The sequence below is a fragment of the Triticum dicoccoides genome, chromosome 6A (assembly GCF_002162155.2).
Source record: "Triticum dicoccoides isolate Atlit2015 ecotype Zavitan chromosome 6A, WEW_v2.0, whole genome shotgun sequence".
Taxonomy (NCBI): Eukaryota; Viridiplantae; Streptophyta; class Magnoliopsida; order Poales; family Poaceae; genus Triticum; species Triticum dicoccoides.
In genome coordinates, this window is record NC_041390.1 from 471,200,045 (window position 1) to 471,212,450 (window position 12,406).

The following is a 12,406-nucleotide window of genomic DNA, read 5'->3' on the forward strand; positions in this document are numbered from 1 at the left end:
AATCCATGGACTCAACATTAGTCATAAAGAACTCATATACTTATTGCAAAAATCTAGAAGTTATCAAAGCAAAGTATTACGTGCATGCTCCTAGGGGGATAGATTGGTAGGAAAAGACCATCGCTCGTCCCCGACCACCACTCATAAGGAAGACAATCAATAAACAACTCGTGCTCCGACTTCGTCACATAACGGTTCACCATACATGCATGCTACGGGAATCACAAACTTTAACACAAGTATTCTTTAAATTCACAACTACTCAACTAGCATGACTTTAATATTATCACCTCCATATCTCAAAACAATTATCATGCTTCAATCTTTTCTTAGTATTCAACACACTCAAAAGAAAGTTTCACAAATCTTGAATACCAAGCATATTATTATTAAGCAAATTACCATGCTATTAAGAGACTCTCAAAATAATTTAAGTGAAGCATGAGAGATCAATAGTTTCTTTAAAACAAATCCACCACCATGCTCTAAAAGATCTAAGTGAAGCACATAGAGCAAAATTAAAATGCTCAAAAGATATAAGTGAAGCATATAGAGCAAAATTATCTAGCTCAAAAGATATAAGTGAAGCACATAGAGCAAAACTACTTAGCTCAAAAGATATAAGTGAAGCACATAGAGTATTCTATCAAATTTTAATTCATGTATGGCTCTATCAAAAGGTGTGTACAGCAAGGATGATTGTGGAATACTAAGACACAAAGACACAAATAATACAAGACGCTCCAAGCAAAACACATATCATGTTGGTGAATAAAAATATAGCTCCAAGTAAATTACCGATGGAAGTGGACGAAAGAGGGGATGCCTTCCGGGGCATCCCCAAGCTTTGACTTTTGGTGTACTTGGATTATCTTGGGGGTGCCATGGGCATTCCCAAGCTTAGGCTCTTGCCACTCCTTGTTCCATGATCCATCAAAAGAATTCACCCAAAACTTGAAAACTTCACAACACAAAACTCAAAATAGAAAACTCGTGAGCTCCGTTAGCGAAAGAAAACAAAAGACCACTTCAAGGTACTGTAATGAACTCATTCTTTAATTATATATTGGTGTTAAACCTACTATATTCCAACTTCTTTATGGATTATAAACTATTTTACTAGCCATAGATTCATCAAAATAAGCAAACAACACACGAAAAATAGAATCTGTCAAAAACAGAACAGTCTGTAGTAATCTGTAGCAAGCGCAAGATCTGGAACCCCAAAAAATTATAAAATAAATTGATGGACGTGAGGAATTTATCTATTAATCATCTAAAAAATAATTAACTAAATATCACTCTTCAAATAAAAATTACAGGAGTTCTCGTGAGCGCTAAAGTTTCTGTTTTTTTACAGCAAGTTCAACAAGACTTTCCCCAAGTCTTCTCAATGGTTCTACTTGGCACAAACACTAATTAAACACAAAAAACACAACCAAAATAGAGGATAAATAATTTATTTATTACTAGACAGGAGAAAATAGCAAGGAATAAAAATAAAATTGGGTTGCCTCCCAACAAGCGCTATCGTTTAACGCCCCTAGCTAGGCATAAAAGCGAGGATAGATCTTGGTATTGCCATCTTTGGTAGGCAATCCATAAGTGGCTCTCATGATAGTTTCATATGGTAATTTTATTTTATTTCTTGGAAAGTGTTCCATGCCCTTTTTAATGGAAATTGAAATCTAATATTCCCTTCCTTCATATCGATAATCGCACCAACCGTTCTAAGGAATGGTCTACCAAGAATAATAGGGCAAGAAGGATTGCAATCTATATCAAGAACAATGAAATCTACGGGCACATAATTCCTATTTTCAAAAATAAGAGCATCATTAATCCTTCCCATAGGTTTCTTAATAGTGGAATCCACAAGATGCAAGTTTAGAGAGCAATCATCAAAATTACAGAAATCTAGCAAATCACACAAAGTCTTGGGAATAGTAGAGACACTAGCACCCAAATCACACAAAGCATAAAACTCATAATCTTTAATTTAAATTTTGATAGTTGGTTCCCACTCATCATAGAGTTTTCTAGGGATAGAAACTTTCAACTCAAGTTTTTCTTCATAAGATTGCATCAAGACATCAACAATATGTTCGGTGAAGGCTTTATTTTGACTATAAGCATGTGGAGAATTTAGCACGGATTGCAACAAGGAAATACAATCAATTAAAGAGCAACTTTCATAATTAAATTCCTTGAAATCCAATATAGTGGGTTTAGCAACATCTAGATTTTTATTTCTTTCAATCCCACTTTCATCAATTTCATCATTAAGATCTAAATACTTCGAATTTTTAGAACGCCTTCTAGGTAAAGGAAGATCATATTCAGTTTCATCAAGATTCATATTGCAAAATAAAGATTTAATAGGGGACACATCAATAACTTTTAGATCTTCATCTTGATTTTCATAGGAATTGGAGGAACACGCTTTAATAAAGGCATCTTTGGAAGCACGCATCCTAGCGGTTCTTTCTTTGCACTCATCAATGGAAATTCTCATGGCTTTGAGAGACTCATTGATATCATGTTTAGGGAGAATAGATCTAAGCTTTAAAGAATCAACATCAAGAGAAATTCTATCAACGTTTCTAGCCAAATCATCAACTTTAAGCAATTTCTCCTCAAGCAAAGCATTAAAATTCTTTTGTGAATTCATAAACTCTTTAACACTATTCTCAAATTCAGAGGGCATCTTATTATAATTTCCATAAGAGTTGTTGTAGGAATTCCCATAATTATTAGAAGGATTACTAGGATATGGCCTAGGATTAAAATTCCCTCTATAAGCGTTGTTACCAAAATTATTCCTACCAACAAAATTCACATCCATAGATTCATTGTTATTCTCAATCGAAGTAGACAAAGGCATATCATTAGGATCAGAAGAAACACTCTTAGTAGCAAATAATTTCAGAAGTTCATCCATCTTTCCACTCAAAACATTAATTTCTTCTATCGCATGCACTTTTTTATTAGAAGATCTTTCAGTATGCCATGGAGAATAATTAACCATAATATTATCTAGGAGTTTAGTAGCATCTCCTAAAGTGATTTCCATAAAAGTGCCTCCCGTGGCCGAATCTAAAAGATTTCTAGAAGCAAAATTCAATCCGGCATAAAATTTTTGTATAATCATCCACAAATTCAAACCAAGAGTAGGGCAATTATGTATCATTAATTTCATTCTCTCCCAAGCTTGTGCAACATGTTCATGATCAAGTTGTTTAAAGTTCATAATATCGTTTCTAAGAGAGATGATCTTAGCGGGAGGAAAATACCTAGAGATAAAAGCATCTTTGCACTTGTTCCATGAATCAATACTATTCTTAGGCAAAGACGAAAACCAAGCTTTAGCACGATCTCTAAGCGACAAAGGAAATAGCTTCAATTTAACGACATCATTATCGACATCTTTTTTCTTTTGCATATCACATAAATCAACGAAGCTATTCAGATGAGTAGGGGCATCTTCACTAGGAAGGCTGGCAAATTGATCTTTCATAACAAGATTCAACAAAGCAGTATTAATTTCACAAGATTCAACATTAGTAAGAGGAGAAATCGGAGTGCTAAGGAAATCATTATTATTGGTATTGGTGAAGTCACACAATTTGGTAGTATCTTGAGCCATCGCGACAAAAAGGCAATCTAACACACGAGCAAACAAAAGCAAACGGACAAAAAGAGGCAAATAGAGAGGGAGGATAGAGAGAGAGAGAGAGAGGGCGAATAAAACGGCAAGGGTGAATTGGGGGGAGAGGAAAACGAGAGGCAAATGGCAAATAATGTAATGTGAGAGATAGGGATTGTGATGGGTACTTGGTGTGTTGACTTTTTGCATAGACTCCCCGGCAACGGCGCCAGAAATCCTTCTTGCTACGTCTTGAGCTTGCGTTGGTTTTCCCCGAAGAGGAAGGGATGATGCAGCAGAGTAGTGTAAGTATTTCCCTCAGTTTTTGAGAACCAAGGTATCAATCAAGTAGGAGGCCACGCTCAAGTCCCTCGTACCTACACAAAGCGATAGCTACTCGCAACCAACACGATTAGGGGTTGCCAATCCCTTCAAGGTCACTTACGAGAGTGAGATCTGATAGATATAATATTTTTGGTATTTTTGGTATAAAGATGCAAAGTAAAAAGTAAAAGCAAAGTAAAAAAGCAAAGCAAGATTAAAGTGATGGAGATTGATATGATGAGAATAGACCCGGGGGCCATAGGTTTCACTAGTGGCTTCTCTCAAGAGCATAAGTATTCTACGGTGGGTGAACGAATTACTGTTGAGCAATTGACAGAATTGGGCATAGTTATGAGAATATCTAGGCATGATCATGTATATAGGCATCACGTCCGTGAAAAGTAGATCGAAACGATTCTGCATCTACTACTATTACTCCACTCATCGACCGCTATCCAGCATGCATCTAGAGTATTAAGTTAAAAACAGAGTAACGCCTTAAGCAAGATGACAAGATGTAGAGAGATAAATTCATGCAATATGAAATAAACCCCATCTAGTTATCCTCGATGGCAACGATGCAATACGTGCCTTGCTGCCCCTTCTGTCACCGGGTAAGGACACCGCAAGATCGAACCCAAAGCTAAGCACTTCTCCCATGGTAAGAACTACCAATCTAGTTGGCCAAACCAAACAGATAATTCGAAGAGACTTCCAAAGATAACCAATCATACATAAAAGAATTCGGACAAGATTCAAATATTATTAATAGATAGACTTGATCATAAACCCACAATTCATCGATCTCAACAAACACACCGCAAAAAGAAGATTACATCGAATAGATCTCCACAAGAGAGGGGGAGATCTTTGTATTGAGATTCAAAGAGAGAGAAGAAGCCATCTAGCTACTAACTATGGACCCGAAGGTCTGAGGCAAACTACTCATACTTCATCGGAGGGGCTAGGATGATGTAGAAGCCCTCCGTGATGACGGCCCTCTTCCGGCGCAGCTCCGGAACAGGCCCCAAGATGGGATCTCGTGGATACAGAAAGTTGCGGCGGTGGAATTAGGTTTTTGGCTCCTGTTCTGATTATTTGGGGGTATGTGTGTATATATAGGAGGAAGAAGTACGCCGGAGGAGCAACGAGGGGCCCACAAGGCAGGGGGCGCGCCCTAGGAGGGGGGAGGGGCGCCCCCACCCTCGTGACCGCCTCTTTTGTTCCTTGGAGCAGGGTCCAAGTCTCCTGGATCACGTTCGGTGAGAAAATCACGTTCCCGAAGATTTTATTCCATTTGGACTCCGTTTGATATTCCGTTTCTTCAAAACACTAAAATAGGAAAAAAAACAGCAATTTTGGGCTAGGCCTCCGGTTAATAGGTTAGTCCCAAAAGCCCAATATAGTCCAAAAATATTAGATAATATAGCATGGAGCAATCAAAAATTATAGATACGTTGGAGACGTATCACGGAGCATACCGCTTCTGCACTCTCACGGGCATAGCCGCTCCTCGGCAGTGTCGACTGCCAGCACGGAGCATGATGCTTCCACTGGTATATGGGTGAGGGCTCCCTCTCAGTGGAGCCCCTGGGGCATGTACAGCCCCGCCCTGACACATGGCTTGCAAGGCAGGGCTAGACGAGGTGTGTCCGGGTACTCGTGAGGCAGCGCGGGACTCACGCGGCCCTACCTCAAGGCGGGTTGTGCCTGGTCTTGGTTCTTGTTGACTGCGGTGGTCCTGCGAGATGATTAGGTAACCTGCGCCGAACGAATCTCCTAAGGTTATCGCACGAGAAGGCCAAGCACCAACGACCCCAGGAGGTGACGTGAACGGGACCGGCTCGCCAGACAGAGCTCAGCCGTTGGATTTAAAGATGCTGCAGGGACGGACCCGAGCACAGATGCCGTGCCTAGCCTTCCTATGCGAAGGATCCTGAAGAAAGACGATCGGCACATGGCTCCCGTGGTGGGTGATAATCAAGCAGGGAACGACCATAAATAACTCATGCATGGAAACCAAACTAGCTTAGGTAAATGCAAGAATGATACATGCCACTAGGTCAGACCCGAACGGCCTGGGGATGATGCAGCCCGAGGGGTGCCCCCAGCACGGTAAGCTAAAGATGCAAGATGATACATGCGGTAGGGATTGGCCCATGCGACCTGGGAATAGTGCAGCCTGAGGGGCACTCCCTACTGAATGAACTTGGAAAATGTCACCTGGTTTTGTTGTCAAAGGAGCATTGGGGTAGCTGAAGGTGCAGACTAAAGAAGCACCTCCTCACGAGCTGTCGACACCCTGAGCCTCGGGAGGCTCTAGGGGCTCAGGTGACCTCCTGGGGACCGTCTCCATCTCCGCCAGGACTGCGTGATGCCTGGCCTCATGGGTGGCCATAATGCTCCACAGATTGCGCTGGAAAGCGGCTGCCACGCTCGGCAGGCCGAACGGCCTGCAAACATAGTTGTGAGGCAGACCCTCACACCGGCCAGCAAGCGAAGGCCAGAAGCGCTCCTGAGATGCGTCCCTGTTGAGTCCTGGGATGTTAACGCAGACGCGCAGCTCGCCAACCTCGCCCGGGTGGGGAGCTACACCAGGTGGGCGGCGGTCGCCGCATATCGCCCTTGCTTCCTGAAGCTCCTGAGTGGCCTTGATGATGAACTCTGAGCGCCGGGCGCTCCTCGCCTGGGGCCCTCTTGAGGGAAACGTGCCGGGAAGCACGCCTCCACGTGGTGCCCGAGCGCCTCCCTCCTGATGTTGGCCAGGTCTGAGGCCCTCCAGAAGAGAGCCCCTGAGCCCTGCCCGAGGAGGGTGCCGGGCAGGCCTTCCTATGCGAGGGAGGGAGGCGCCCCAGGTGCGGGCGCCAATCCTGAGGTGGCACCGCTAGAGGCGCCACTCCCCTGAGGCCCAGTGCGGAGTAGTTGCTTCTTCTTCTTGGGGTTGGACTCAGGAGGGTACCACGCACCTGCGCTGTCAAGGTCTTCGATTTCTGCGTCTTGGAAGGCACGCTCGAGGGAGCACATCGCATCTCTTTCTTTGCAGGGGACTGTGATGATTCTGCCGCTTCCCGACATCTTGAGGACGTTGTAGCCATGGTGGGTCACTGCCATGAATTTGGCTAACGCTGGGTACCCGAGGATGGCGTTGTACGACAGACGGATGTGGGCGACATAGAAGTCGACGAGCTCGGTGTGGTAGTTGTCTTGCTGACCGAAGGTAACAGGGAGATGAACTTGCCCTATCGGGGGGTGGAGCCGTCGGTCACTCCTGAGAAAGGCTTAGTGGGCTGAAGCTGATCGTGTGCCACTTGGAGGCTGTCGAATGTCTCGACGAACAGGACACTGAGCCCTGCAGCACCGTCGATGAGGGTCTTGGTGACTTGGACATTGCAGATGACGGGCGAACAAAGCATCGGGAAGATGCCTGCGGTCGCCGCACATTGGAGCTGGTCCGTCGAGGTGAAGGTGATAGCGTACTTGTACCATCTGAGCGAGCGCGTGGCCTCGAGCTTGAGGAGGGCTGCATTCAACTCATGAGAGAACTGCTTGAAGATGCGCTGGGAAGCTGGGGCCTGAGCACCACCAAAGATGCAAGCGATGGCGCGCAGCTCCTGGAAGCTGTTGGGGAATGCAGTAATTTCAAAAAAAAATCCTACTCACACGCAAGATCATGGTGACACATAGCAACGAGAGGGGAGAGTGTTGTCCACATACCCTCGTAGACCGTAAGCGGAAGCATTATGAGAGTGCGGTTGATGTAGTCGGACGTCTTCACGATCCGACCGATCCAAGTACCGAATGTACGACACCTCTGAGTTCAGCACACGTTTAGCTTAGTGACGTCCCACGAACTCCGATCTAGCAGAGCTTAGAGGGAGAGTTCCGTCAGCACGACGGTGTGATGACGGTCATGATGATGCTACCGACGCAGGGCTTCGCATAAGCAGAATTATGATATGACCGAGGTGGATTATGGTGGAGGGGGGCACCGCACACGGCTAAAAGATCAACTGATCAACTTGTGTGTCTATGGGGTGGCCCCTCCTCTGTATATAAAGGAGTGGAGGAGGGGGAGAGGCCGGCCCTCCTAGGCGTGCCCCAAGGGGATTCCTACTCCCATTGGGAGTAGGACTCCAACCCTTCCAAGAGTAGGAGTAGGAGAGAGGGAAGGAGGAGAGTGGGGGAAGGAAAGGGGGGGCGCCGCCCCCTCCTTGTCCAATTCAGACTAGAGGGAGAGGGGGCGCGCGGCCTGCCCTGGCCGCCCCCTCCTCTTCTCCACTAAGGCCCAATAGGCCCATTACACTCCCCGGGGGGGTCCGATAACCCCCCGGTACTCCGGTATTTGTCCGAACTTGCTCGGAGCCCTTCCGAAATCCAAACATAGTCATCCAATATATTGATATTTATGTCTCAACCATTTTGAGACTCCTCGTCATGTCCGTGATAATATCCGGGACTATGAACTACCTTCGGTACTTCAAAACACATATACTCATAATAACGGTCGTCACCGAACTTTAAGCATGCGGACCCTACGGGTTCAAGAACTATGTAGACATGACCGAGACTTGTCTCCGATCAATAACCAATAGCGGAACCTGGATGCTCATATTGGTTCCTACATATTCTACGAAGATCTTTATTGGTCAAACCGCATAACAACATACGTTGTTCCCTTTGTCATCGATATGTTACTTGCCCGAGATTCGATCGTCGGTATCTCAATACCTAGTTCAATCTCGTTACAGGCAAGTCTCTTTACTCATTCCGTAATGCATCATCCCGCAACTAACTCATTAGTTGCATTGGTTGCAAAGCTATAGTGATGTGTATTACCGAGAGGGCCCAGAGATACCTCTCCAACAATCAGAGTGACAAATCCTAATCTCGATCTATGCCAACCCAACAAGTACCTTCGGAAACACCTGTAGAGCACCTTTATAATCACCCTGTTACGTTTTGACGTTTGGTAGCACACAAAGTGTTCCTCAGGTATTCGGGAGCTGCATAATCTTATAGTCATAGGAACATGTATAAGTCATGTAGAAAGCAATAGCAATATACAAAACGATCGAATGCTAAGCTAACGGAATGGGTCAAGTCAATCACATCATTCTCTAATGATGTGATCCCGTTAATCAAATGACAACTCATGTCTATGGCTAGGAAACTTAACCATCTTTGATTCAACGAGCTAGTCAAGTAGAGGCTTACTAGTGACACTTAGTTTGTCCATATATTCACACATGTACTAAGTTTCCGGTTTATACAATTCTAGCATGAATATAAACATTTATCATGATATAAGGAAATATAAATAACAACTTTATTATTGCCTCTAGGTCATATTTCCTTCAGTCTCCCACTTGCACTAGAGTCAATAATCTAGCTTACATAGTAATGATTATAACACCCATGGAGTCTTGGTGTTGATCATGTTTTGCTCATGACAGAGGCTTAGTCAACGGGTCTGCAACATTCAGATCCATATGTATCTTGCAAATCTCTATGTCTCCCTCCTTGACTTGATCGCGGATGGAATTGAAGCATCTCTTGATGTGTTTGTTTCTTTTGTGAAATCTGGATTCCTTTGCCAAGGCAATTGCACTAGTATTGTCACAAAAGATTTTCATTGGACACGATGCACTAGGTATGACACCTAGATCCGATATGAACTCCTTCATCCAGACTCCTCCATTTGCTGCTTCCGAAGCAGCTATGTATTCCACTTCACATGTATCGGATCCGGGGTTCCGGCAGACCCTTGAGGTTCGAACACTAGGGTGCGCGCGAAGGTTTTCTCCCTACCGATCCACGCCATAGCTCTCTAAGATCTCGCAGACGAACATGACGAACTCTCAACACAGAAAGACACAAGGTTTATACTGGTTCGGGCCACCGTTGTGGTGTAATACCCTACTCTAGTGTGGTGGTGGTGGATTGCCTCTTGGGCTAATGATGAACAGTACAAGAGGAAGAACAGCCTCCTGAGGTCGAGGTGTTCTTGTGTTTGGTGAGCTTGTGTGTGTGAGGATCGGAATCAGCTGCCGACTTGTGATGGTGTCGATCCGATGCCCCTCATAGTGGTGGCTAGTTCTACTTATATAGGTCCTGGTCCTCTCCCCAAATATTGAGCGGGAAGGGAGCCAACAACGTCCAATTCGAAAGGGGACAGCTAGTACAAGCTATCCTGACAAAAGGTGGTCTTCGCCTGCAAAAGGCTCTGGTGATGATGCCGTCTTGGGCTCCATGGTGACCTCCGTCTTGCCGTCCTTCTGGTTCTGGTCTCGTTGCACCAATATGTAAACCTTTGCTTGATTCCTCGGTACTCCGCGCCTGCGCTTGCCCCCTTAGCACCAAAGAGGAAACAAGGACGCTGCGCGCGCTCGCGCCCGCCTGGCACTCGCCTGGCCTCGATCATCATGGCTCATGTCACGAGGGGCCTCGCGAGGTTTGCCTTGCCTTGATCTCTCTGGCCCTCGTGAGCCTTCCTGGCGAGGCCGCTCCTGAGGAGGTCTTGCGTTGTCCGCCTCGCGAGGGTCTTGAATGTCTTGTTGATGAAGATGGGCCGTACGAACCTGCCAGCCCAGCCACGCCGTGGGCCGCAAGCAGGTAAGTATGGGGACCCCCGTTCCCAGAATGCCGACAGTAGCCCCCGGGCCCAAGGCATGCTCGGGCTTGGCTTCAAGTCGAAGCCAAAGGGTCAAGCGGGTAGCGCCGCGGGCCCCAAAAGCCTGCGGCCTCGGTTGACGCGTGGCGGTTGATTGGTCATGGGCGTCTCCGCTTCCCATCCTGCCTTTGTACCTACCTGGCAATGCGGTCCTCGCAACCTACACAGTTATTCTCCCATTGCGCACGCCTTGCTCCCTTGGTCCTTATGCTTTCTCAAGACTCTGCTCCTCCTCTCCAATCTGACCTACACTCCGCCTACTTCACTGGCATGGTGCCAAAACAAGCAGACAAGGGGAAGAAGCCTCTGTCCCCACCTAGTTCGCCTCCAGCCGCCGAGCCTGCAGTCGGCCGGTCCTTGGTGCTCAACGATGAGGCCATGGACAAGGTGTGCCCCATGCTCGCCACCAGTTTCAACGAGTGGGGGAGATAGTGGCTTGGCCTGCGTCTCGCGCTCATATTTCTCGGGCGGTCACCGAGGTCCCAATCTTCATTGATGTCCTATGGGCAGGCCTGATCCCCCCTTCTCTGCCTTCTTCAACACGGTCTCGAGCATTACCAGATCCATGTGCTGCATCTCGACCCTCAATCCGTGACTCTCCTCACTGTCTTCTCCTTCGTGTGCGAAGCCGTGGTGGGCATTGCTCCCTCCGTGGCCCTTCTCCGCCACTTCTTCTCGTTGCATCTGACTGATCCCCGACAAAGCGTGGGGTACGTGAGCTTTCAGGCCGTGGCCGCGATGGATGGCGCGAGGATCGACTTCGAGCTTCCTGCATCCACGCGCGAGTTTCGGACACGGTGGGTGTTCGTCGACGCCAGTGTGCTTAGCCCTCTGCTCCAGGCCCCGTCAGCACCCGTCATTCGCCACTCAGGCTAGGGCCACGAGAGGCTCGCGTGCCCCTATCTTGCCCCTGTCTGGTTCAGGCTAAGGATGTTGAAGGACCGCGGCGTGACCACACCGATGGTGGTGAAGGAGTTCATCAAGCGCCGGGTTGCTCCGCTTCAACGCCATTCTCGCCCGATGTGGACCTTGCTCAACAGTCAGGACAACATGAGGCTTCAGGAGTCCGGGCTCCCCCTTGGGACGCGGCAAACGGTGCTCAAGGTCCTGACAGGTGTCCCTTTGCCGGACGATTTGCTTGGGAAGAACTATCTGCTGTACCGATGTAGGAATAAAGCCGAATTCACTGTTGGCATGCCTTCGACGAGTGGGGGCTGTGCCCGGACGGCCTGGTGGGATCCCGTGAGAACCCTGCCAGCGTGGTTCCCTCTTGGTTCTTGTTGTCGAGCTCGTCCCGAATGTGGGCGCGGGGGGACGAGCGCCAGCAGAGGCTGGCGGCTCGAGCGCTGATGTGCAGACTCCGCCTGGGGCTCCGGAGGTGTCGTCCTTTGGATCCCGTGATCCTGGGTCGCCGGTAGCTGAGGCGATGCAGCACACGGCTCCCGAGGCCGAAACTCCGGAGGCCTCGGGAGGTCTTGGTGAGACTGCGCCCAGCTATTCTGCACAGCCAGGCACCCCTGAAGTTTGAGCACTTCCCCGACTACTCCCCGCACTGGCCGCCACGTTCAGCGCATCGGCCGACTTTGTGTGGACTTCGAGGAGCTCCGCGAGAGGAAAGGATCTCCGAGCGGCAATGGTACCTTCAGGCCGTTGAAGCGACGAAAGTACATTGCCGTTGACGAGTAAGTATCTTATCTTGGTGATCTTCCGTGTGCCGCCTTCCTTCCCTGACGATTGTCCCCTCAGGGCCCCTTCTGCCGAGGTCG